The sequence below is a fragment of the Triticum urartu genome, chromosome 4 (genome assembly GCF_003073215.2).
Source record: "Triticum urartu cultivar G1812 chromosome 4, Tu2.1, whole genome shotgun sequence".
Taxonomy (NCBI): Eukaryota; Viridiplantae; Streptophyta; class Magnoliopsida; order Poales; family Poaceae; genus Triticum; species Triticum urartu.
Genome location: NC_053025.1, coordinates 339,328,062 through 339,333,871, shown reverse-complemented (window position 1 = coordinate 339,333,871; position 5,810 = coordinate 339,328,062).

The following is a 5,810-nucleotide window of genomic DNA, read 5'->3' as shown; positions in this document are numbered from 1 at the left end:
ACACCCCTATATTTTGATGTGTCATGGCATTCTTCGGACGATTGCGGCGTTTGGTTTTGATTCCAAGATGTTATTTGGTCAGTATAGTCGTTTGGGCGGCCATGATCCTGCGCCGGAGCGCGCTTCATAGACCCGTAGATGGACCTGGTCATACCGGCTTTTTTGTGCGGGTCTTCACGTAAATCGTGTGCTGACTTGTGTGCGGCGTCGTTAGCCGCTCTGTCGCGACCACGGGGTGGTCGATCCGGTTGATCGGTCATTTTATTTTTTGGCTGAATGGGATCTAAAGCCCCATCGTCGAATTCAGGCAGCAGCTTGCACTTTGGATAGCTCTTTGTGTGGCGACTGTCGCCATACTTTTCTTCAGTGTCAAGCACTTTGTTCCATCTACTATTGAGCGTATTTTGCGTGGCCTTAAACCTTTGCTTCTACTTCTTCAGGCTCCTCGCGGTGGCGATAAGCCTTCTATGGAGGTTCTCTTGTTCCAAATGCCTTTCCGGGATGGTGTGTGCATCGTCGTCCGGACTATTCTCCTCTCCGAAGATAGGTTGATGGGCTCTACCCTCGGCGTCGCCGTGATCGGACAACGGCTCTATACTATGTTCGCCGTCCGCTGGCTCATCCTGCTCCCTCGCTGGGTCCATGTGGTCGTCTCTTCCTTTGGAGTCGACCGGGGTATTATTCTTTCTTGCGTTGTTATCACTATTTTTGCTAAGGCAGGATTTGGAGCGGCGCCTACGTCGTCGCTTTGGTTGCTTCTCGAGGGGACTATCCTTCACTGCATCCCCCCGTTCCTCGTCTTTGTTTTCTGTGGGTGTATCCACCATGTATATATCATGTGATGAACTGGATGTCCAGCGCCCTGTGGGCGGTGGTTCCTGTTTCTCTCCTGCATCGTCATCCATACCGTCGATGTCTTCGGAGTCGAAATCAAGCATGTCGGTTAGGTCGTCGACAATGGCTATTAAGTGGGTGGTGGGTGGGGAACGAATTCCTTCATCGTCCACTTCCCACTCGAGCCGGACATAGTTCGGCCAAGGGTCTCCTGACAAGGAGAGAGACCTCAATGAATTTAGCACGTCGCCCAAGGGCGAGTGCTGAAAGATATCCGTGGAGGTAAACTCCATGATCGGTGCCCAGTCAGATTCGATACGCATGGATGCAAGTGGTTCGGAGCCTGTGGCCGGGGACGAATCCAAGGGTCCGGTAACACAGGTCTCATAGGAGGTGAAGTCAGTATTCGGCTCTATCGCCGCTGAGTGTGCGGCCTCCGTGGCGGGGTATATGCACCCGTCCTCGGACGATGCGATCTGCTCTGGATTGAGGGCTGGAGTAGCCACAGGTTTGATCTCCCGAACACCATCCGACGGCAGAGCTAAGTCATGCTCCTCATGACTGTGCGGTGCACCTGACATGGGCTCGAATCAGTCGAAGATCAAGTCTCCGCGGACGTCGGCAGTATGGTTCAAGATTCCAAACCTGACCTGATGACCAGGGGTGTAGCTCTCGATCTGCTCCAGATGGCCAAGCGAGTTGGCCCGCAGTACGAAGCCGCCGAATATGAAGATCTGTCCAGGGAGAAAAACCTCACCCTGGATCGCATTGTTGCCGATGATCAAAGAAGCCATAAAGCCCTTATCGTGATGGCACAGTGGAACTCTCAATGAAAGCACCAATGTTGGTGTCAAAACCAGCGGATCTCGGGTAGGGGGTCCCGAACTGTGCGTCTAAGGCTGATGGTAATAGGAGGCAGGGGACACAATGTTTACCCAGGTCTGAGCCCTCTCGATGGAGGTAATACCCTACTTTCTACTTGATTGATCTTGATGATATGAGTATTACAAGTGTTGATCTACCACGAGATCATAAAGGCTAAACCCTAGAAGCTAGCATATGATTATGATTCTTGTCGTCCTACGGACTAAACCCTCCGGTTTATATAGACACCGGAGGGGGCTAGGGTTACACAGAGTCAGTTACAAGGGAGGAGATCTACATATCCTAATTGCCAAGCTTGCCTTCCACGCAAAGGAGAGTCCCACCCGGACACGGGACGAAGTCTTCAATCTTGTATCTTTATAGTCCAAAAGTCTGGCAAAAGTATATTGTCCGGCTGTCCGAAGACCCCCTAATCCAGGACTCGCTCAATCACCAAAATATACATCAAGTGAATCAATAGAATACCCCATTGTCACCACGGGTATCCCAGGCAAGACATACATCAAGTGTTCTCAAATCCTTAAAGACTCAATCCGATAAGATAACTTCAAAGGGAAAACTCAATACATTACAAGAAGGTAGAGGGGGAGAAACATCATAAGATCCAACTATAATAGCAAAGCTCGTGATACATCAAGATCGTGCCGAATCAAGAACACGAGAGAGAGAGAGAGAGAGAGATCAAACACATAGCTACTGGTACATACCCTCAGCCCCGAGGGTGAACTACTCCCTCCTCGTCATGGAGAGCGCCGGGATGATAAAGATGGCCACCGAAGAGGGATTCCCCCTCTGACAGGGTGCCGGAACGATTCTAGATTGGTTTTCGGTGGCCACAGAGGCTTGTGGCGGTGGAACTCCTGATCTAGGTTATTTTCTGGAGGTTTCTGTATTTATAGGAATTTTTTGCGTCGGGAACAAGTCAGGGGGGTCCCTCAGTCGTCCACGAGATAGGGCGGCGCGCCCGGGGGGTAGGGCGCGACCCCACCCTCGGGGACGGCCCGGCACTCCTCCGGCCTAACTCTTTTACTCCGGGGGCTTCTTTGGGTCCATAAAAAATCGTCAAAAATTGGCACGTCCATTGGACTCCGTTTGGTATTCCTTTTCTGTAAAACTAAAAAATAAGGAAAAACAAAAACTGGGACTGGGCTCTAGGTTAATAGGTTAGTCCCCAAAATCATATAAAATAGCATATAAATGCATATAAAACATCCTACATGGATAATATAATAGCATGGAACAATAAAAAATTATAGATAGGTTGGAGATGTATCAACATCCCATCTGAGGTTTTATTTTTCCTGAAACATCGACAACCCAATTTATGTATTTTGGACCGCTACGGTCGAAACGGGGGTCCTGTTCATCGGGAGGGGTGTGGCGTACCGCAAAACGGGACTCCACGGGATACTGTTCATTGCAACCTCTTGAGCACTGCGTTGGTTTTCCCTTGAAGAGGAAAGGGTGATGCAGCAAAGTAGCGTAAGTATTTCCCTCAGTTTTTGAGAACCAAGGTATCAATCCAGTAGGAGGCCACACACGAGTCCCTCACACCTACACAAACAAATAAACTACTCGCAACCAACGCAATAAAGGGGTTGTCAATCCCTTCACGGTAACCTACGAGAGTGAGATCTGATAGATATGATAAGATAATATTTTTGGTATTTTTATGATAAAGATGCAAAGTAAAGAAAGCAAAATAAACAGAAAAAGAAATAGCTTGTTGACGGAAGATTAATATGATGGAAAATAGACCCGGGGGCCATAGGTTTCACTAGTGGTTTCTCTCGAGAGCATAAGTATTACGGTGGGTGAACAAATTACTGTTGAGCAATTGACAGAATTGAGCATAGTTATGAGAATATCTAGGTATGATCATGTATATAGGCATCACGTCCGAGACAAGTAGACCGACTCCTGCCTGCATCTACTACTATTACTCCACACATCGACTGCTATCCAGCACGCATCTAGAGTATTAAGGTCAAGGAACAGAGTAACGCTTTAAGCAAGATGACATGATGTAGAGGGATAAAGTCATGCAATATGATGTAAAACCCATCTTGTTATACTCGATGGCAACAATACAATATGTGCCTTGCTGCCCCTACTGTCACTGGGAAAGGACACCACAAGATTGAACCCAAAGCTAAGCACTTCTCCTATTGCAAGAAAGATCAATCTAGTAGGCCAAACCAAACTGATAATTCGAAGAGACTTGCAAAGATAACCAATCATACATAAAAGAATTCAGAGAAGATTCAAATATTGTTCATAGATAAACTTGATCATAAACCCACAATTCATTGGTCTCAACAAACACACCGCAAAAGAAGATTACATTGAATAGATCTCCATAAGAGAGGGAGAGAACTTTGTATTGAGATCCAAAAAGAGAGAAGAAGCCATCTAGCTAATAACTATGGACCCGAAGGTCTGAAGTAAACTACTCACACTTCATCGGAGAGGCTATGGTGTTGATGTAGATGCCCGGCGGAGCTCCGGAAAAGGCCCCAAGATGGGATCTCGTGGATACAGAAAGTTACGACGGTGGAATTATGGTTTTGGCTCTGTATCTGGTAGTTTGGGGGTACGTAGGTATATACAGGAGGAAGGAGTACGTCAATGGAGCAACGTGGGCCCCATGAGGGTGGAGGGCGCGCCTGGGGGGGTAGGCGCGCCCCCTACCTCGTGCCTTCCTAGTAGCTTTCATGACGTAGGGTCCAAGTCCTCTGGATCATGTTCGTTCCGATAATCACGTTCCCGAAGGTTTCATTCCATTTAGACTCCGTTTGATATTCTTTTTCTACGAAACTCTGAAATAGGCAAAAAAGAGCTATTCTGGGCTGGGCCTCCAGTTAATAGGTTAGTCCCAAAAATAATATAAAAGTGTATAATAAAGCCCAATAATTTCCAAAACAGGATATAATATAGCATGGAACAATCAAAAATTATAGATACGTTGGAGACGTATCAGGCATCCCCAAGCTTAATTCCTGCTCGTCCTCGAGTAGGTAAATGATAAAAACAGAATTTTTGATGTGGAATGCTACTTGGCATAATTTAAATGTAATTCTATTAATTGTGGTATGAATATTCAGATCCGATAGATTCAAGACAAAAGTTTAATATTGACATAGAAATAATAATACTTCAAGCATACTAACTAAGCAATTATGTCTCTTCAAAATAACATGGCCAAAGAAAGTTATCCCTACAAAATCATATAGTCTGGCTATGCTCCATCTTCACCACATAAAGTATTTAAATCATGCACAACCCCGATGACAAGCCAAGTAATTGTTTCATACTTTTGGTGTTCTCAAACTTTTTCAATCTTCACGCAATACATGAGCGTGAGCCATGGACATAGCACTATATGTGGACTAGAATGGTGGTTGTGGAGAAGACAAAAAGGGAGAAGATAGTCTCACATCAACTAGGCGTATCAACGGGCTATGGAGATGCCCATTAATAGATATCAATGTCAGTGAGTAGGGATTGCCATGCAACGGATGCACTAGAGCTATAAGTATATGAAAGCTCAACAAAAAGAACTAAGTGGGTGTGCATCCAACTTTCTTGCTCACAAAGACCTAGGGCATTTTGAGGAAGCCCGTCGTTGGAATATACAAGCCAAGTTCTATAATGAAAAATTCCCACTAGTATATGAAAGTGATAACATAGGAGACTCTCTATCATGAAGATCATGGTGCTACTTTGAAGCACAAGTGTGGAAAAAGGATAGTAGTTTTGTCCCTTTATATTTTTTTTGGGCCTCCTTTTTTTGGCCTTTCTTTTTTTCTTTTTTGGGACAATACTCTATGAATGATGATCATCACACTTATATTTATTTACAACTAAATGATTACAACTCGATACTAAAACAAAGTATGACTCTATATGAATGCCTCCGGCGGTATACCGGGATAGCAATGAAGCATGAGTGACTTGTACGAAATAATTATGAACGGTGGCTTTGCCACAACTAAAAATGTCAACTACATGATCATGCAAAGCAACATGACAATGATGGAGCGTGTCATAGTAAATGGAACGGTGGAAAGTTTCATGGCAATATATCTCGG